This window comes from Parambassis ranga, chromosome 1 (genome assembly GCF_900634625.1).
Source record: "Parambassis ranga chromosome 1, fParRan2.1, whole genome shotgun sequence".
Lineage (NCBI taxonomy): Eukaryota > Metazoa > Chordata > Actinopteri > Ambassidae > Parambassis > Parambassis ranga.
This window is the reverse complement of record NC_041022.1, coordinates 99,654-120,345: the sequence shown is the minus strand read 5'-3', so window position 1 is coordinate 120,345 and position 20,692 is coordinate 99,654. Positions and strand designations below refer to the sequence as shown.

Below are 20,692 nucleotides of genomic sequence, written 5' to 3'. Positions count from 1 at the left end.
TATCACCCTGGATCTGAAAGAGCCAGTGATGCTCTTAGGGTGTAAAATTCGGATTAGGATGCAACACAGCCGAACTGCCACCCCCCTGAAATCCTGAGGCAGGTGGGGGCCGCAGAGAGGTCAGATAAATCACTGACTCTCTTTGCAGACGTTAAAGCCAGAGAACAAATCAGTTTTAAGACACAAACTTCAGTGAAACTGTATCCAGAGGCTCAAAGGGCGCCCTGGTTAGTGCGCGTAAAACTAACGCCAATCCCACTGAGGAGCATTTCTTATTGGCGCCCTTCTGGTCACTAGTGACAGGAGGAAAACGCATATAGAAGCATCCGGGGCCACGGCCGGTGCGCAAAGAAATCCACTCCCAGCGGAGGATTGTCCAGAGCGCCCAGAGAAAACCACAGAGCGCACAGCGCATTCTCGCGTCTGGCAAACAGAATATTTCTACAGAATATTTATTGCAAAAATAAACAGGAAACAACTGCGCGAGTTCAAACCTGCCAGCTTCCCTCTCATCGCTGTCAGAGTCACAGCCACACACGTGGCCGGCTGGCTGATCGGCAATCATTATTATTGTTGTTCAGAAATTATGCCGGCTTTCACAAAAGCTCGGACAACAGTCACTGCAGAAACATGAGTCCACGCATCATCCACAATCCATTCACATATGCTGGCGTATCGCGCGCGGCGCTCCCTCCCAGTAAAGCTGTGCTCCCACGCCGCTCGCAACTTAACTTTGAACGCCCTGTTTACGCCGATGTCCAGCGGTTGGAGTTCTTTGTTAACACTCCCGGGACTACGGCAAGCACTGAATTCATCAGCTTCGCTTGGTTTTTTTACACCGGCGGTAAGACGGGCGCTCGCCTCGCCCATGTCTTCCAGCCCAGTCACAGTGTCGGAGCTGTCCAGCATCTTGGCCTTCTGAAGGCTGCTCACACTGCCGGGGCTGTCCAGCATCCAGGGCGGAGGGTGAATTAGAGTGCGGCTGTCCGTCAAGGACGCAGCTGCATTTAGAGAGGCAGAAGTTGTCTTTGGTGAGGGACGGTAAGCTGGCTGCCGAGCTGTTGCGCCCGGAGGGTTTTTCTGGGGTACCTGTAGCGCACTGGGATTTAATTTTTTTTTTTTTTTTTTTTTTTCGTGCCCCTGGTACTGTGCTGGAGCTCCAGTAGGGAGAGTGTGACGGCCGAAGGGCCTAATACTTGTTGTGTGATTGTTCCACTATGGTTGCAGGTTTCCATCAGGGTGGCGCTGTGTTGATTGATCCTGCACTGCAGTCTCTTCTCTTCTCCTGCATTCACCACCTGCCAAATTGGGGGGGGCCGTCCAATCGGTTGTGGTAAGGTGAATTTTGCTGTCTTAAGACAATTTTTGTCATGCGTCCTTTTTCCAGTTTACTGTCGGCGTTGCAGGTCCAGTGTAGCGAATTTGGTTGATTGCAGCGGTTAATGCTCTAGGAGACACGCAGGGTTTATTGTGCTGGGGGCCGCAGAGAGGTCAGATAAATCACTGACTCTCTTTGCAGACGTTAAAGCCAGAGAACTAATCAGTTTTAAGACACAAACTTCAGTGAAACTGTATCCAGAGGCTCAAAGGGCGCCCTGGTTAGTGCGCGTAAAACTAACGCCAAATCCCACTGAGGAGCATTTCTTATTGGCGCCCTTCTGGTCACTAGTGACAGGAGGAAACGCATATAGAAGCATCCGGGGCCACGGCCGGTGCGCAAAGAAATCCACTCCCAGCGGAGGATTGTCCAGAGCGCCCAGAGAAAATCACAGAGCGCACAGTGCATTCTCGCGTCTGGCAAACAGAATATTTCTACAGAATATTTATTACAAAAATAAAAAAATAAACAGGAAACAACTGCGCGAGTTCAAACCTGCCAGCTTCCCTCTCATCGCTGTCAGAGTCACAGCCACACACGTGGCCGGCTGGCTGATCGGCAATCATTATTATTGTTGTTCAGAAATTATGCCGGCTTTCACAAAAGCTCGGACAACAGTCACTGCAGAAACATGAGTCCATGCATCATCCACAATCCATTCACATATGCTGGCGTATCGCGCGCGGCGCTCCCTCCCAGTAAAGCTGTGCTCGCTGTCTGCCATCCATCGCTCCCACGCCGCTCGCAACTTAACTTTGAACGCCCTGTTTACGCCGATGTCCAGCGGTTGGAGTTCTTTGTTAACACTCCCGGGACTACGGCAAGCACTGAATTCATCAGCTTCGCTTGGTTTTTTTACACCGGCGGTAAGACGGGCGCTCGCGCGCCCATGTCTTCCAGCCCAGTCACAGTGTCGGAGCTGTCCAGCATCTTGGCCTTCTGAAGGCTGCTCACACTGCCGGGGCTGTCCAGCATCCAGGGCGGAGGGTGAATTAGAGTGCGGCTGTCCGTCAAGGACGCAGCTGCATTTAGAGAGGCAGAAGTTGTCTTTGGTGAGGGACGGTAAGCTGGCTGCCGAGCTGTTGCGCCCGGAGGGTTTTTCTGGGGTACCTGTAGCGCACTGGGATTTAATTATTTTTTATTTTATTTTTTTTTCGTGCCCCTGGTACTGTGCTGGAGCTCCAGTAGGGAGAGTGTGACGGCCGAAGGGCCTAATACTTGTTGTGTGATTGTTCCACTATGGTTGCAGGTTTCCATCAGGGTGGCGCTGTGTTGATTGATCCTGCACTGCAGTCTCTTCTCTTCTCCTGCATTCACCACCTGCCAAATTGGGGGGGCCGTCCAATCGGTTCTGGTAAGGTGAATTTTGCTGTCTTAAGACAATTTTTGTCATGCGTCCTTTTTCCAGTTTACTGTCGGCGTTGCAGGTCCAGTGTAGCGAATTTGGTTGATTGCAGCGGTTAATGCTCTAGGAGGCACGCAGGGTTTATTGTGCTGGGGGCCGCAGAGAGGTCAGATAAATCACTGACTCTCTTTGCAGACGTTAAAGCCAGAGAACAAATCAGTTTTAAGACACAAACTTCAGTGAAACTGTATCCAGAGGCTCAAAGGGCGCCCTGGTTAGTGCGCGTAAAACTAACGCCAAATCCCACTGAGGAGCATTTCTTATTGGCGCCCTTCTGGTCACTAGTGACAGGAGGAAACGCATATAGAAGCATCCGGGGCCACGGCCGGTGCGCAAAGAAATCCACTCCCAGCGGAGGATTGTCCAGAGCGCCCAGAGAAAACCACAGAGCGCACAGCGCATTCTCGCGTCTGGCAAACAGAATATTTCTACAGAATATTTATTACAAAAATAAAAAAATAAACAGGAAACAACTGCGCGAGTTCAAACCTGCCAGCTTCCCTCTCATCGCTGTCAGAGTCACAGCCACACACGTGGCCGGCTGGCTGATCGGCAATCATTATTATTGTTGTTCAGAAATTATGCCGGCTTTCACAAAAGCTCGGACAACAGTCACTGCAGAAACATGAGTCCATGCATCATCCACAATCCATTCACATATGCTGGCGTATCGCGCGCGGCGCTCCCTCCCAGTAAAGCTGTGCTCGCTGTCTGCCATCCATCGCTCCCACGCCGCTCGCAACTTAACTTTGAACGCCCTGTTTACGCCGATGTCCAGCGGTTGGAGTTCTTTGTTAACACTCCCGGGACTACGGCAAGCACTGAATTCATCAGCTTCGCTTGGTTTTTTTACACCGGCGGTAAGACGGGCGCTCGCGCGCCCATGTCTTCCAGCCCAGTCACAGTGTCGGAGCTGTCCAGCATCTTGGCCTTCTGAAGGCTGCTCACACTGCCGGGGCTGTCCAGCATCCAGGGCGGAGGGTGAATTAGAGTGCGGCTGTCCGTCAAGGACGCAGCTGCATTTAGAGAGGCAGAAGTTGTCTTTGGTGAGGGACGGTAAGCTGGCTGCCGAGCTGTTGCGCCCGGAGGGTTTTTCTGGGGTACCTGTAGCGCACTGGGATTTAATTATTTTTTTATTTTATTTTTTTTCGTGCCCCTGGTACTGTGCTGGAGCTCCAGTAGGGAGAGTGTGACGGCCGAAGGGCCTAATACTTGTTGTGTGATTGTTCCACTATGGTTGCAGGTTTCCATCAGGGTGGCGCTGTGTTGATTGATCCTGCACTGCAGTCTCTTCTCTTCTCCTGCATTCACCACCTGCCAAATTGGGGGGGCCGTCCAATCGGTTCTGGTAAGGTGAATTTTGCTGTCTTAAGACAATTTTTGTCATGCGTCCTTTTTCCAGTTTACTGTCGGCGTTGCAGGTCCAGTGTAGCGAATTTGGTTGATTGCAGCGGTTAATGCTCTAGGAGACACGCAGGGTTTATTGTGCTGGTGTTTGTATTTTTTTAAGGCTGGTTTCGGGGCTAGAGAGGGATATGTGTGGCTGTGTGTGTAGCGGCTGGGGCCCCCAAAACTGAACTCTGTAATGCACAGACAGACGCTGCGTGCGGCGCACAGCGGCTGTGCGCGCAACATAGCAGGACAGCGCGCGCACCGGACAGAGATGAGATGTCCTCTCCTCCTCATCAGAGCTGTGAGGAGGAGGGAAAAAACATCGGACGTTATCACCCTGGATCTGAAAGAGCCAGTGATGCTCTTAGGTGTAAAATTCGGATTAGGATGCAACACAGCCGAACTGCCACCCCCCTGAATCCTGAGGCAGGTGGGGGCCGCAGAGAGGTCAGATAAATCACTGACTCTCTTTGCAGACGTTAAAGCCAGAGAACAAATCAGTTTTAAGACACAAACTTCAGTGAAACTGTATCCAGAGGCTCAAAGGGCGCCCTGGTTAGTGCGCGTAAAACTAACGCCAAATCCCACTGAGGAGCATTTCTTATTGGCGCCCTTCTGGTCACTAGTGACAGGAGGAAACGCATATAGAAGCATCCGGGGCCACGGCCGGTGCGCAAAGAAATCCACTCCCAGCGGAGGATTGTCCAGAGCGCCCAGAGAAAACCACAGAGCGCACAGCGCATTCTCGCGTCTGGCAAACAGAATATTTCTACAGAATATTTATTACAAAAATAAACAGGAAACAACTGCGCGAGTTCAAACCTGCCAGCTTCCCTCTCATCGCTGTCAGAGTCACAGCCACACACGTGGCCGGCTGGCTGATCGGCAATCATTATTATTGTTGTTCAGAAATTATGCCGGCTTTCACAAAAGCTCGGACAACAGTCACTGCAGAAACATGAGTCCACGCATCATCCACAATCCATTCACATATGCTGGCGTATCGCGCGCGGCGCTCCCTCCCAGTAAAGCTGTGCTCCCACGCCGCTCGCAACTTAACTTTGAACGCCCTGTTTACGCCGATGTCCAGCGGTTGGAGTTCTTTGTTAACACTCCCGGGACTACGGCAAGCACTGAATTCATCAGCTTCGCTTGGTTTTTTTACACCGGCGGTAAGACGGGCGCTCGCGCGCCCATGTCTTCCAGCCCAGTCACAGTGTCGGAGCTGTCCAGCATCTTGGCCTTCTGAAGGCTGCTCACACTGCCGGGGCTGTCCAGCATCCAGGGCGGAGGGTGAATTAGAGTGCGGCTGTCCGTCAAGGACGCAGCTGCATTTAGAGAGGCAGAAGTTGTCTTTGGTGAGGGACGGTAAGCTGGCTGCCGAGCTGTTGCGCCCGGAGGGTTTTTCTGGGGTACCTGTAGCGCACTGGGATTTAATAATTTGTTTATTTTATTTTTTTTTTCGTGCCCCTGGTACTGTGCTGGAGCTCCAGGAGGGAGAGTGTGACGGCCGAAGGGCCTAATACTTGTTGTGTGATTGTTCCACTATGGTTGCAGGTTTCCATCAGGGTGGCGCTGTGTTGATTGATCCTGCACTGCAGTCTCTTCTCTTCTCCTGCATTCACCACCTGCCAAATTGGGGGGGGGGCGTCCAATCGGTTGTGGTAAGGTGAATTTTTCTGTCTTAAGACAATTTTTGTCATGCGTCCTTTTTCCAGTTTACTGTCGGCGTTGCAGGTCCAGTGTAGCGAATTTGGTTGATTGCAGCGGTTAATGCTCTAGGAGACACGCAGGGTTTATTGTGCTGGGGGCCGCAGAGAGGTCAGATAAATCACTGACTCTCTTTGCAGACGTTAAAGCCAGAGAACAAATCAGTTTTAAGACACAAACTTCAGTGAAACTGTATCCAGAGGCTCAAAGGGCGCCCTGGTTAGTGCGCGTAAAACTAACGCCAAATCCCACTGAGGAGCATTTCTTATTGGCGCCCTTCTGGTCACTAGTGACAGGAGGAAACGCATATAGAAGCATCCGGGGCCACGGCCGGTGCGCAAAGAAATCCACTCCCAGCGGAGGATTGTCCAGAGCGCCCAGAGAAAACCACAGAGCGCACAGCGCATTCTCGCGTCTGGCAAACAGAATATTTCTACAGAATATTTATTACAAAAATAAAAAAATAAACAGGAAACAACTGCGCGAGTTCAAACCTGCCAGCTTCCCTCTCATCGCTGTCAGAGTCACAGCCACACACGTGGCCGGCTGGCTGATCGGCAATCATTATTATTGTTGTTCAGAAATTATGCCGGCTTTCACAAAAGCTCGGACAACAGTCACTGCAGAAACATGAGTCCATGCATCATCCACAATCCATTCACATATGCTGGCGTATCGCGCGCGGCGCTCCCTCCCAGTAAAGCTGTGCTCGCTGTCTGCCATCCATCGCTCCCACGCCGCTCGCAACTTAACTTTGAACGCCCTGTTTACGCCGATGTCCAGCGGTTGGAGTTCTTTGTTAACACTCCCGGGACTACGGCAAGCACTGAATTCATCAGCTTCGCTTGGTTTTTTTACACCGGCGGTAAGACGGGCGCTCGCAGCGCCCATGTCTTCCAGCCCAGTCACAGTGTCGGAGCTGTCCAGCATCTTGGCCTTCTGAAGGCTGCTCACACTGCCGGGGCTGTCCAGCATCCAGGGCGGAGGGTGAATTAGAGTGCGGCTGTCCGTCAAGGACGCAGCTGCATTTAGAGAGGCAGAAGTTGTCTTTGGTGAGGGACGGTAAGCTGGCTGCCGAGCTGTTGCGCCCGGAGGGTTTTTCTGGGGTACCTGTAGCGCACTGGGATTTAATTATTTTTTATTTTATTTTTTTTTCGTGCCCCTGGTACTGTGCTGGAGCTCCAGTAGGGAGAGTGTGACGGCCGAAGGGCCTAATACTTGTTGTGTGATTGTTCCACTATGGTTGCAGGTTTCCATCAGGGTGGCGCTGTGTTGATTGATCCTGCACTGCAGTCTCTTCTCTTCTCCTGCATTCACCACCTGCCAAATTGGGGGGGGCCGTCCAATCGGTTCTGGTAAGGTGAATTTTGCTGTCTTAAGACAATTTTTGTCATGCGTCCTTTTTCCAGTTTACTGTCGGCGTTGCAGGTCCAGTGTAGCGAATTTGGTTGATTGCAGCGGTTAATGCTCTAGGAGGCACGCAGGGTTTATTGTGCTGGGGGCCGCAGAGAGGTCAGATAAATCACTGACTCTCTTTGCAGACGTTAAAGCCAGAGAACTAATCAGTTTTAAGACACAAACTTCAGTGAAACTGTATCCAGAGGCTCAAAGGGCGCCCTGGTTAGTGCGCGTAAAACTAACGCCAAATCCCACTGAGGAGCATTTCTTATTGGCGCCCTTCTGGTCACTAGTGACAGGAGGAAACGCATATAGAAGCATCCGGGGCCACGGCCGGTGCGCAAAGAAATCCACTCCCAGCGGAGGATTGTCCAGAGCGCCCAGAGAAAACCACAGAGCGCACAGCGCATTCTCGCGTCTGGCAAACAGAATATTTCTACAGAATATTTATTACCAAAATAAAAAAATAAACAGGAAACAACTGCGCGAGTTCAAACCTGCCAGCTTCCCTCTCATCGCTGTCAGAGTCACAGCCACACACGTGGCCGGCTGGCTGATCGGCAATCATTATTATTGTTGTTCAGAAATTATGCCGGCTTTCACAAAAGCTCGGACAACAGTCACTGCAGAAACATGAGTCCACGCATCATCCACAATCCATTCACATATGCTGGCGTATCGCGCGCGGCGCTCCCTCCCAGTAAAGCTGTGCTCGCTGTCTGCCATCCATCGCTCCCACGCCGCTCGCAACTTAACTTTGAACGCCCTGTTTACGCCGATGTCCAGCGGTTGGAGTTCTTTGTTAACACTCCCGGGACTACGGCAAGCACTGAATTCATCAGCTTCGCTTCGTTTTTTTACACCGGCGGTAAGACGGGCGCTCGCGCGCCCATGTCTTCCAGCCCAGTCACAGTGTCGGAGCTGTCCAGCATCTTGGCCTTCTGAAGGCTGCTCACACTGCCGGGGCTGTCCAGCATCCAGGGCGGAGGGTGAATTAGAGTGCGGCTGTCCGTCAAGGACGCAGCTGCATTTAGAGAGGCAGAAGTTGTCTTTGGTGAGGGACGGTAAGCTGGCTGCCGAGCTGTTGCGCCCGGAGGGTTTTTCTGGGGTACCTGTAGCGCACTGGGATTTAATAATTTTTTTATTTTATTTTTTTTTCGTGCCCCTGGTACTGTGCTGGAGCTCCAGGAGGGAGAGTGTGACGGCCGAAGGGCCTAATACTTGTTGTGTGATTGTTCCACTATGGTTGCAGGTTTCCATCAGGGTGGCGCTGTGTTGATTGATCCTGCACTGCAGTCTCTTCTCTTCTCCTGCATTCACCACCTGCCAAATTGGGGGGGCCGTCCAATCGGTTGTGGTAAGGTGAATTTTGCTGTCTTAAGACAATTTTTGTCATGCGTCCTTTTTCCAGTTTACTGTCGGCGTTGCAGGTCCAGTGTAGCGAATTTGGTTGATTGCAGCGGTTAATGCTCTAGGAGACACGCAGGGTTTATTGTGCTGGTGTTTGTATTTTTTTAAGGCTGGTTTCGGGGCTAGAGAGGGATATGTGTGGCTGTGTGTGTAGCGGCTGGGGCCCCCAAAACTGAACTCTGTAATGCACAGACAGACGCTGCGTGCGGCGCACAGCGGCTGTGCGCGCAACATAGCAGGACAGCGCGCGCACCGGACAGAGATGAGATGTCCTCTCCTCCTCATCAGAGCTGTGAGGAGGAGGGAAAAAACATCGGACGTTATCACCCTGGATCTGAAAGAGCCAGTGATGCTCTTAGGTGTAAAATTCGGATTAGGATGCAACACAGCCGAACTGCCACCCCCCTGAATCCTGAGGCAGGTGGGGGCCGCAGAGAGGTCAGATAAATCACTGACTCTCTTTGCAGACGTTAAAGCCAGAGAACAAATCAGTTTTAAGACACAAACTTCAGTGAAACTGTATCCAGAGGCTCAAAGGGCGCCCTGGTTAGTGCGCGTAAAACTAACGCCAAATCCCACTGAGGAGCATTTCTTATTGGCGCCCTTCTGGTCACTAGTGACAGGAGGAAACGCATATAGAAGCATCCGGGGCCACGGCCGGTGCGCAAAGAAATCCACTCCCAGCGGAGGATTGTCCAGAGCGCCCAGAGAAAACCACAGAGCGCACAGCGCATTCTCGCGTCTGGCAAACAGAATATTTCTACAGAATATTTATTACAAAAATAAACAGGAAACAACTGCGCGAGTTCAAACCTGCCAGCTTCCCTCTCATCGCTGTCAGAGTCACAGCCACACACGTGGCCGGCTGGCTGATCGGCAATCATTATTATTGTTGTTCAGAAATTATGCCGGCTTTCACAAAAGCTCGGACAACAGTCACTGCAGAAACATGAGTCCACGCATCATCCACAATCCATTCACATATGCTGGCGTATCGCGCGCGGCGCTCCCTCCCAGTAAAGCTGTGCTCCCACGCCGCTCGCAACTTAACTTTGAACGCCCTGTTTACGCCGATGTCCAGCGGTTGGAGTTCTTTGTTAACACTCCCGGGACTACGGCAAGCACTGAATTCATCAGCTTCGCTTGGTTTTTTTACACCGGCGGTAAGACGGGCGCTCGCGCGCCCATGTCTTCCAGCCCAGTCACAGTGTCGGAGCTGTCCAGCATCTTGGCCTTCTGAAGGCTGCTCACACTGCCGGGGCTGTCCAGCATCCAGGGCGGAGGGTGAATTAGAGTGCGGCTGTCCGTCAAGGACGCAGCTGCATTTAGAGAGGCAGAAGTTGTCTTTGGTGAGGGACGGTAAGCTGGCTGCCGAGCTGTTGCGCCCGGAGGGTTTTTCTGGGGTACCGGTAGCGCACTGGGATTTAATAATTTTTTTATTTTATTTTTTTTTCGTGCCCCTGGTACTGTGCTGGAGCTCCAGGAGGGAGAGTGTGACGGCCGAAGGGCCTAATACTTGTTGTGTGATTGTTCCACTATGGTTGCAGGTTTCCATCAGGGTGGCGCTGTGTTGATTGATCCTGCACTGCAGTCTCTTCTCTTCTCCTGCATTCACCACCTGCCAAATTGGGGGGGCCGTCCAATCGGTTGTGGTAAGGTGAATTTTGCTGTCTTAAGACAATTTTTGTCATGCGTCCTTTTTCCAGTTTACTGTCGGCGTTGCAGGTCCAGTGTAGCGAATTTGGTTGATTGCAGCGGTTAATGCTCTAGGAGACACGCAGGGTTTATTGTGCTGGTGTTTGTATTTTTTTAAGGCTGGTTTCGGGGCTAGAGAGGGATATGTGTGGCTGTGTGTGTAGCGGCTGGGGCCCCCAAAACTGAACTCTGTAATGCACAGACAGACGCTGCGTGCGGCGCACAGCGGCTGTGCGCGCAACATAGCAGGACAGCGCGCGCACCGGACAGAGATGAGATGTCCTCTCCTCCTCATCAGAGCTGTGAGGAGGAGGGAAAAAACATCGGACGTTATCACCCTGGATCTGAAAGAGCCAGTGATGCTCTTAGGTGTAAAATTCGGATTAGGATGCAACACAGCCGAACTGCCACCCCCCTGAATCCTGAGGCAGGTGGGGGCCGCAGAGAGGTCAGATAAATCACTGACTCTCTTTGCAGACGTTAAAGCCAGAGAACAAATCAGTTTTAAGACACAAACTTCAGTGAAACTGTATCCAGAGGCTCAAAGGGCGCCCTGGTTAATGCGCGTAAAACTAACGCCAAATCCCACTGAGGAGGATTTCTTATTGGCGCCCTTCTGGTCACTAGTGACAGGAGGAAACGCATATAGAAGCATCCGGGGCCACGGCCGGTGCGCAAAGAAATCCACTCCCAGCGGAGGATTGTCCAGAGCGCCCAGAGAAAACCACAGAGCGCACAGCGCATTCTCGCGTCTGGCAAACAGAATATTTCTACAGAATATTTATTACAAAAATAAACAGGAAACAACTGCGCGAGTTCAAACCTGCCAGCTTCCCTCTCATCGCTGTCAGAGTCACAGCCACACACGTGGCCGGCTGGCTGATCGGCAATCATTATTATTGTTGTTCAGAAATTATGCCGGCTTTCACAAAAGCTCGGACAACAGTCACTGCAGAAACATGAGTCCACGCATCATCCACAATCCATTCACATATGCTGGCGTATCGCGCGCGGCGCTCCCTCCCAGTAAAGCTGTGCTCGCTGTCTGCCATCCATCGCTCCCACGCCGCTCGCAACTTAACTTTGAACGCCCTGTTTACGCCGATGTCCAGCGGTTGGAGTTCTTTGTTAACACTCCCGGGACTACGGCAAGCACTGAATTCATCAGCTTCGCTTGGTTTTTTTACACCGGCGGTAAGACGGGCGCTCGCGCGCCCATGTCTTCCAGCCCAGTCACAGTGTCGGAGCTGTCCAGCATCTTGGCCTTCTGAAGGCTGCTCACACTGCCGGGGCTGTCCAGCATCCAGGGCGGAGGGTGAATTAGAGTGCGGCTGTCCGTCAAGGACGCAGCTGCATTTAGAGAGGCAGAAGTTGTCTTTGGTGAGGGACGGTAAGCTGGCTGCCGAGCTGTTGCGCCCGGAGGGTTTTTCTGGGGTACCTGTAGCGCACTGGGATTTAATAATTTTTTTATTTTATTTTTTTTTCGTGCCCCTGGTACTGTGCTGGAGCTCCAGGAGGGAGAGTGTGACGGCCGAAGGGCCTAATACTTGTTGTGTGATTGTTCCACTATGGTTGCAGGTTTCCATCAGGGTGGCGCTGTGTTGATTGATCCTGCACTGCAGTCTCTTCTCTTCTCCTGCATTCACCACCTGCCAAATTGGGGGGGGGCGTCCAATCGGTTGTGGTAAGGTGAATTTTTCTGTCTTAAGACAATTTTTGTCATGCGTCCTTTTTCCAGTTTACTGTCGGCGTTGCAGGTCCAGTGTAGCGAATTTGGTTGATTGCAGCGGTTAATGCTCTAGGAGCATATGGGATGCTACAGTGCCTTTTTCAGAAGATCAGACATGGAGGCCGAGCACGGCCTGCAGGGTCAGACTAATGAGAAGTTACTTTGTAGTCACAGTCAGTCTGTGTGGCCCAAAATAATAGTAAATGGACCGATATAATAATAACTTAGATCTACGTTGGTCGGTGACATGATCCATGACGTTCCCTCTCTGCCCTGACGTCGTGCCCTGTAGCTGAGCACTGCTAAGCTGCTAGAGATGGTCGGCCACTGCTGGTGGCGACACCGAGGGAGTAAACTACTGGTCCGGTGAGCAGGTTCTGACACCAGACACCAGAGCCTGGAAACCCCTAGTGACAGACAATAGACAATAGTTTGTTCCCATGAGAGCGTAAATGTGTAGCTAAGTGTGTCTCGGTAAACTCCTAAAGCCACCATCCTGTCATGTACCCACTCAATGAAAGCTTCCCCGCCTCCATGTTAAGGATCTGTACAAGGTATGAGCTGCCATTGTTAGTGGCTTCTTACTTTTGGCTGGCTTCTGGTTTTGGTCAAATACGGAGCATTCATCCCCCTTGAGCCTCCACCACTTTCTCTCTTCCCTCCCCTGCACCCCTGCCCTGATACATACCACTCCAGAGTTCATACTATAGAATCGACTGCTTTGTAGAAACACACTGAACCGCTCGGCAACAGTTTGCTGCCCTGAAAACAACTTTTTCATGGACTGCTGTTTGTGGCATGGAGCCTCATGTGCAGGTGAAACGTCACTTTGAATTTAAAAAGGCTGTTAATAAGACTAACAGTGAGTAGGCTTGGGGAGTTTAGACCATTTGGACAATGTCATGTGGAGAACGTTTGCCTTGCTCTGTTGTAGGTGTCACTTCCAGAAAAGAAGCAGGAAATACACAGGGTAAGTCACATTTATCTGAACTATGTTGATGTGTGTGTGTGTGTGCACAAATCTTTGCACATCAACATATGCTCCGTGTCCAGTGCAGCTGTTGTGGTGACGCTGCTGTCTACATGAACTTTATGAAAAGCCACCGTGTTTTGTTCGTGTGGATTATTGTTTTGTGAAATGTCGACCAAGTCTATGTGAAGTCTTTGTTTGACTTCAGTCCTAATTAAACTGCCCAGAGATGGGGAGTCCCCGTGTCTTTCCTCTTCTAGGAAAGACTTCTCCTCTGCCATTTTGTCTTTTTGCAGGACAGTGTAGTTGGCCTGGTCCGGGTTGCTTTGCATTGCAAACTTCGTTTACCAGCTCTGCACATTTGTCAAACCAGTGTCTTAGTTCAACATTGTAAGAGAAGACTGGAAGCCAAGCCAAGAAAGCGCCCAAGAGTCAGAGAGAACTGCTTAAGTAGGCATTTTAATTTTTGAAGGCCTCAGGTTTAGGCAGTTTTGTGTCTGAGAGAGTGGCTCAGAGAGTTGGCTGGGCCAAGGAAGGACCTGAAGGACCTGGGTTTAATTCTTGCATTTTTTATTTTGTGAACAGTCAAAGTGAAGAGTGAAAAGTGAGTGGAGAAAATGTGCATACATCTGAAGGAATGGCTCAGAGGGTTAAGTGAGTGGTGTGTTGTTCTGTGGGACTGGGTTCAGTTCCAGTTCCTTTTTTCTAGTGAAACACTCCAAGTAAAGAGTGAAAGGTTCACTGAGGGGAGGTCCAAATGCCTGAGTGGCTCAGGTGGTTAAGGGAGTGCTTTAAGAGCCAGGTTTGATTCCTATGAAATTGCTGTAGTGGCACTGTAACGCAACCACAGAAAAATCATAAGACTGTACTGTAGAACCTAGTGACTAGCCGGCTAGCTGGAATACGAGTCCACAAACAGCTGCTGTGTGTGAATGGAGCTACGTCGTACACTGACACTGCTACTATTTGCAGCACTAGCTGATCTGCTAATGTAAAGCAAAGAGGTCAAACTTAAAGACTACAAAAATAATGTTCATGTCTGCTCTTGTTCTCAGTCATTAGCCAGAAACTGTGGGCTTCTACTGGTCATTTATATATTGTTTATATGTAAATTAATTGTGTGATTGATGAAGCCAAACAAAAACAACATCCTGTGGACATTTGACTAAATAAATAAATATATAAAAACACAGTTAGTGTTTAGGAGGTTTTTTGGGTTTTCATGTTTAAAGGATCGGTGAGAGGGACAGTAGGTGGCGGTAATGCACCTCAAACATTGGTTGTCACTCTCCATTAAACAGAAGAAGAAGAAGTTCTCAGGAAGTGATAAGTTGGCAGCACATTGGCGCCATTTTGGAGACAACCTGAAGCAGGTGTGGAAGTTCAGCTGCTTGGTCTGATGTACTGGTGGTGTAACATCCACCGAAAGATTAGAGAAAGGGCCCTGGTTCGACCGAAGGAGAAGAGAGAAGGCCTGGTTCCACAGAAAGGCCTGGAAGCAGAGGCAGCGGCCTGCTGCTGGCGGGCACATGGCGCACAGCGAGGAGCTGCAGCAGGTGCTGTTGGCTTGTTTGAGTTTACAGTGAAGATGAAGACACAAGTTGATGAATGTTGTTTTGTCTTTAGAAGCCAGAGCAGGTGCTTCCACCCTGTGAATGGCTGCAGATCATCTGGACTTCATTACAGAGTCGCTGAGATAAAAGGGAAGCATTATTGTCTGTGTTCAACAATAAGTGTTACATTCAAACGCTTCATAAATATCATTGTGAAGTTAATGCTTGTCTCCATGTAGTGGTGAACAGGAGACAGTTGAAGACACACAGCTGAAAGCAGTGATAATCAGAGCACATGGCGCTCAGGAACAATGCACAGACTGCAGAGGATCCAGGCTCTGAGGACGGGCGCTGCCTGCTTGTGAATTTACAATGAAGTCATGAAGTGTTTTTTTTAAAGTTGAATTTAGTTGTAAATTGTGTCATCACGTCTGATTTTCCCTCTTCAGGCCTTGAAGGCCTTCCTTGGTGCTTTCTGGGAGACGTTGCAGTGGATTGAACTCAACAAGGTGAGTGGATGTTTCCTGGCTGCTTCACTGCTGATGGTAGGACACACCAACCTGAAGACTCTGCTCGGACTCGGCCTGGTCCTCAACTGCGAGTACTTCCATCAGCGTTTGGTTTTACTCGTGTTGCCCTCATGTCTGCAGTGTTTTAACTCTGCATTGCAGATCATGTGTTATATTTGGTGTTAAACATGGTCCATCTTGTCCTCCTCAGCTGACGACCACATCACAGCACCAGCGTCTCCAGTGCCTCTGCCTGCACCTGGTCATCCACCAGCCAGGCCCCGCCTGTGGTCTGAGGAGACGTCTTCATGTCCCGCTGTGTCAGGTCATCGGTTTTCTTGTTATTTCTGTATGGCATGGTTTTTTTCACCTCATATTTTCTCCCCTCACGCAGGCAGTAGTGTAGTGATAAAAATTATATTATTCATAGTCTAATTAAATAAATTAACATAGATACATAAACTAAGATACATAGATAAGTAAGACTACATAGATAAATAAATCAAAAGTAGTGTTCGTAGTGGAAAGGTGCGACAAAGAAATTAGGTTAACCTAAATTATTATGTCAGTAGACGACTAAAATAGGCTCAATAAAAATATAAAATAGATGTTTAAATAGAGTCAGGGTCCTTAACTATAATAACTATAATATATAGATTTATATATAATATAAAATTAGTATTAGAGCGTTAAGGTAGGATTAAGTAAGATTAAATTAGTGTTTAGGGATGACAGGTGTGTAGGAGGTTGTTGTTTAGGGGGTGTGTGGATGCCGGCATCTGGTTAGTGTTGTTGTTGTTGTGGTGGTTCTGTGTTGTGGGTTTGTTGTGTTTTACCATGTGTTACTGTGGTTTTTGGTGGATTGGATTGGTTTGATGGATTGGATTTGATTGGTGTTTTTTTTTGTTGACTGTGAATGGTCAACACCCAAAGGGGGAATGAATAGCAGCCTTGACCAGTTTTGAAATGCTGAAATGAAAATGGTGACAGCAAAGCACACGTGACAAATGAATCCACGTGGACAGAAAATCAAAAGAAATGGATCAACTTTGCATTGAATGGAACAGCTCATGACTCCTTAAAGGAAGAAGCATTGTGGGGATCTCTGAAGAGTTGAAGACGAGAAGAAAAAATGATCCACGCTTTCAGCAACTGCATCACAACCTGGACAAACCTTCTGGATCAAACACTCAGTGTGTGCCATGTCAACATGATGACGAGCAGCGTCACAGCAATGTTCCAATCAATCAGCAATTGTTGTGGAAACTTGAAGTCCATTTCTGAGGAGATGGGGAGACAGGCGTTTAATACGTCTGCAGGACGGGTGCTCCTGAACTGATGTAGGAGCTTTGGGAGGCGTTAGCTTGGAAATAGGACAATGTAGGGCAGAATAAGCAAACGAATGACAGTGTAGGAGAGACTAAATTAAACCATTAGGCGTTGTGACAGGAAGCATATAAAATAGGACAATGTAGGAGAGGTAGGAGTTAAATTAAACCATTAGGCGTTGTGACAGGAAGCATATAAAATAGGACAATGTAGGAGAGGTAGGAGTTAAATTTAACCATTAGGCGCTGTGACAGGAAGCATATAAAATAGGACAAACATTCGTCGTTATCTAGCCAAAAATCCAATAATGTTGTGTAATGATGTGATTAAGTAGGCGTTTAAAGTCTGCGCTTCGTTACCACGTGCTAGCAGCATAGTAAGAAAAGGACGTCAGGAAAACATGGCCTAGACCTTATTTAATAGTAGATCAAATTTATAATATATATAACTTTAATGGCTAAGTAGGGTAGGAGAGAGTTAGTAGTTATTATAAGTAACATTAGGGATGCAGACGTTATGTTAGCTGGTAGCTAGTATTGTAGGAGCTGTTGGTGCTGGGCATTTGGTTTGTTGTGATGGTTGTAGGTGGGTTGTTGACGATGGGCTAGTTGTTGGTCTTGTGGAGTTGTTTGGTGTAAAATGCCCAGAGTAGTTGTTTAGTGTAATAAATAGGACAGGATTCCAGGCAAACTAGTCAAAGCGGTAGTGTAGAGGCTAGAATTAATGGCCCAAACCTGGCGTCTTGAAAGTGAAGTTTAGATGTTGCGTATATCACCTTATATGGTGGCAAAACGAGTTCGTTAAGTAGCACGTGCGTCATTAGTGTTTTAACAGAGCGTAAGAAAAATAGTCCTTTAGGTTAATTTGGAGAATCTTCATCAACAGCAAGAGTAGTTAATAGAAGTGAGACAGATTAAAGTGTCGGTGTCTAAACTAGGCAGCAAATGAAATAGAATATGAAGTGTCAGTGTTCCCTTTAACTGTAAATATGTCAAGTAGTTGTAGCGTACAAAAGTAAATTCTTAGAACAAACTATGCTTCCTAAAAAAAGGTGTGGCCTTGGAGCGCGTAAAGAAAGTCTAATTCAAACTTAGGACGAGCCGGTAGCCGAAAGCGTAGGGTCACTTTTCACTTTGATGTAGGCAGCTAGGTAGCATAGCCACTATGGGTGCTTTTTATCATGGGCTTTTTGGTTGTTGGAGGAAATATGAGTGCGTTCATGGCTGTTTTGTTCTTCACAGAACCGCTGATGTCACCTGGAAGGCCAGATTTCTGCAGGGAAGGTAATGTGTCTGCAACTGTTCTCTACACATGCTAGTGAGCATGCCTGTGAAGATGCTTGCTTACCACTCTGACTTTATTGTTCCGCAGACCCGCCGAGTGGACACCTGGATGTCTGCAAGTGAGGTAATATGTCTGCAACTGAATACATCCTGCCAGTGAAGACACTTACCATACTGTTGTGGCTCTTTTGCTTTGCAGGAGCAGAGATTCGTCACCTGGAAGGCCGGATTTCTGCAGGGAAGGTAACGTGTCTGCAACTGTTCTCTACACATGCTAGTGAGCATGCCTGTGAAGATGCTTGCTTACCACTCTGACTTTATTGTTCCACAGAACCACTGAGTGGACACCTGGATGTCTGCAAGTGAGGTAATATGTCCGCAACTTGTTAACACATCCTGCCAGTGAAGACACTTACCATGCTGCTGTGACTCTTTTTCTTTGCAGGAGCAGAGATTCGTCACCCGGAAGGCCGGATTTCTGGGATTAAGGTAGTGTGTTTGCAAGTCATCATAACACATCCTTCCAGTGAAGATGCTTGCTTACCACTGTGTTTTATTATGTTTTTAGCTGCACAGGACCACTGATTCGTCACCTGAGAGGTGGAATTCCTGCGAGTACGGTAGTATATTTGCAACTCATGTTAACACATCTTTCCAGTGAAGACGCTTGCTTACCAGTCTGATTTTTGTTGTTCGGCAGAACCGCCGAGCGGACACCCGGATGTCTGCAAGTGAGGTAATATGTCCGCAACTTGTTAACACATCCTGCCAGTGAAGACACTCACCATGCTGCTGTGATGTTTTTATTTTTTGCTTCACAGGACCACCGATTTGTCGCCTCGAAGGCTGGATTTCTGCAGTAAGGTAGCGTGTTTGCTAGTCATCTTAACACGTCCTTTCAGTGAACATTATTCCTTAGCACTTTTTTTCTTCACAGGACCACTGATTCATCACACCGAAGGGTGGATTTCTGCCGGTGAGGTGATGTGTCTGCAACTCATCGTAGTACATCAGTGTGAAGATGGGTGCAATACTGCTGTTTGACTTTAGAAGCCTGGATGTGTAGGTATTCAGTCTGCAAGTCATGGTAACGCATCCTACCCCAGCAGCTTACTTACAGTATTTGCTTTGTGACCGCTTTGTCCCCGTAGGCCTCGAAGAAATGCTGAAGGACTCGGTGGCCTCTGCAGTTCAACCAGGTGCGATGATTGTCACCAATGGCAATTAACCAAAGGAAGGTTACTGTCCTAATATGGTCTGTCCTCTCCTCCGCAGATGAAGAGCACCTTGAAGCATCTGCGCGTCGTCGCCTCTGCCTGTCAGCGTGGTGTACAGTAATTGCTTTAGTGTTCTCTCTCAGACCGCACCAACAGTCTATTGCAGATGTGGAGGTAATGTAAAACCTTGTGAAACTGTAGGTATTTAACTTGTGTTTTTCTGGTGTTTTTTTTTTAAATGCAGAAATTGTTTTGAAATGTCAGAAGACTTGTTTTAGGTTTGGCCGAACACTCAAGTAGAGCGTTTTGCCCTGTCTCCGGAACCCCAATGGACAGGATTTCAAATGACTCTCCGAGTTGGAAATCTCACCAAGACTTTGGCTCCGGATGGATTCGGCGTGCACCAACGTGCCCTGACTGTTTGACTGACTGAGGGTCTGGGTGGTATTGTGTTGTGCAATGTAGGGTCAAGGTTGTGGATGTTGTAGCTTAGATCCTAGAATGCCGGCATGTTGTTAGTTGGAGTTGAGCTTGTGGATTAGTCGATTAGTTTTGTGGGGGTTGAGGTGTGGTTTGGGTGACTTGACCGGGACTAAGAGCACACACAACAACCAAAAAAGGAGCAAGGAACGCCAAATGTGTCGCACAACAGGCACCAAGGATTTCTCAATGTAACATATGCATGGAAACGGTTACAGCAAGGAGACATTGTGAACAAATGAAATACAAACATACTCGGTGTTGGAACAGAGCAGCACATGACTGCTAAAGTAAAGAGCAAGGATGGAAAAACGCACAGTCGCAACAACAAATGAGCAATGCTATCAGCAAACACATTCAAACCCGGATCAAAGCTGTGGACAACTGGGAAATCAATCAGTGGCATTTCAAACCAACAATGTCACTGCAATGTTTTAATCAAGTACTTGCACAAGGGAATTGTGGAAATGCAAGTATGGGTTCTGTGACCAACATGATATTCAAATGTGCTGGGGTGCTGGTTTTTTTGGAATTTCAGCACTTTCAGAATGGTCCCTTTATACCAATGATGGGGGAAATGTGGGAAATGAATGAATAATGAATAATGTGTGTCATGGTGTGGCAAATTGCTGCTGGGTTGTCAACAAAGGTTTTGTGCTGCCTTTCACCTGGACAGGTGAGAGGTGGGGTCAGTGCTTGAAAAGGACAAAGATCCTTTTCTGGTCCCACCCCTTGCGTTTTGTGGTGGCATTGCATCGCATGGTCACGTCATTCCAGAAACCTGTGCTTTTTCTCTCCGTTTCTGTTGCTTATCTGTCAGGTACCCACTGCCACCCCAACTCCACCTAACACTGTGGTGGTGGGGGGTGGAGCAAAGGCCAGAATCTGAGCTGGGGGACAAAAGTTGACCTGCTTGTTTTTTTTGTCAATAAATATGTATTCCACATTTCCACAGCGTGTACTGGAAGTGTCCTAACCCCTAACCCTAACCCTTTAATCCTGTTTGTCATTGTCATGTTAACCTTGTTTAATAATGGTCTTCTGTACCGGAGGGGTGGTCTTGACCTGGACAGTTTTGGCCAGACTTGCGTCACCACAAACCCAAACATGCTTTTTGTAATGGATCCATTTCAGTCAATACAGCCGTGTCCAGAATTTGCCTTTGCAGAAATGAGCACGACACGTTCGACAATCGGGGCGCGCCGTTGACGAGGAACGGTAAGTGGAGCTTGCA

The 20,692-nt window shown here is 48.7% G+C and overlaps 1 long non-coding RNA gene across 1 annotated transcript; it reads left to right on the top strand.

Moving 5' to 3' along the window:
* The first annotated feature begins 14,879 nt into the window (after positions 1-14,879).
* Positions 14,880-17,752, top strand: LOC114438178 (uncharacterized). Its single transcript, XR_003670978.1, has 3 exons — positions 14,880-15,001; positions 15,090-15,149; positions 15,361-17,752. It is a non-coding gene; the product is annotated as an uncharacterized LOC114438178 (long non-coding RNA).
* Positions 17,753-20,692: the final 2,940 nt, after the last annotated feature.